The sequence below is a fragment of the Orycteropus afer genome, unplaced genomic scaffold (genome assembly GCF_000298275.1).
Source record: "Orycteropus afer afer isolate SDZICR_OR568_19922 unplaced genomic scaffold, OryAfe1.0 scaffold00057, whole genome shotgun sequence".
Lineage (NCBI taxonomy): Eukaryota > Metazoa > Chordata > Mammalia > Tubulidentata > Orycteropodidae > Orycteropus > Orycteropus afer.
Window position 1 is genome coordinate 11,375,862 of NW_006921644.1, and position 1,076 is coordinate 11,376,937.

The following is a 1,076-nucleotide window of genomic DNA, read 5'->3' on the forward strand; positions in this document are numbered from 1 at the left end:
CTAAGATGAGGACTGTTTTTCAAGTGATTATTAAGGAATATTATGAAGGGAAGGAGCCCTGGTGGCTCAATGGGTAAGTGCTCAGCCGTTAACTGAAAGGTTCTGGTTCAAACCCACCCAGTGGCTCTGTGGAGAAAGATCTGGAGCTCTGTTTTCCCTAAAGGTTACAGCCCAGGAAACCCGAGGGGCACTTCCACTCTGTCACATGGGGCCACTATGAGTTGGAACCAACAGGAAGCACCCAACAACATTAAGTAACGGAGTGTGGGAAGCGAGAAGGAGAGGGAAAGGAGCCAAACAAGGGTGACAGCCTGTCAAAGCCACAGCCCGACCCAGCAGGGGATCTCCGGAGTGAGGCGGCCAACCTCACAGGGGAGCTGTGGGATGTGAAGAGGGCCGATGGTACAGGGAACCGCTAGGGTGTGTTTGTGGGGGTCCCACCTGCAGGGCAGCTCCCGGGCGTGAGGTGGCCCTGATCCCCAAGGGCAGCTCTGGGGTAGAGGCTGCGATCAGCATTGTCTGACCAGAGACAATAGAGCTGGGGCCTTCATATTTCTCCATCAAAGCCAGCAGTCTTTGGTTTAAAAAGAAACAGACTCACTGCCATCAAGTCGATCCCCACTCATTGTGACATCTATTGGGCTTCCTCGATTGTACATCTTTTTTTTGTCTCCCTTTTCCTTAGAGTTATTGGGTTGATCACTTGCTTTTGGTACACTGCCCTTCCCTTCACTCAAATCAGTTCTTGTCTCTATCTGTCTACCAGTGTTCCCTCTTTTTCCCTCCCATCCCTGGTAATCAACCAAAGGTTTCCTTCTATATATAAACCTTTCTTTGACTTTTTAAACTGAGCACTTAACCACTGTGCCACCAGGGCTCCTTGTAAGTATATAAACCAAAACCAAACTCATTGACATCAAGTTGATTCCGATTCATAGTGACCCCCCCATTGGGTTTCCAAGGCTGTACATCTTTTTTTTTTTTTTTTTAATTAGGATTTGGGTGAAGATTTACAGAGTAAATTCACATTTCATACAGCAGTTCACATATACTTTGTCTCATGTCATTGACCAAAA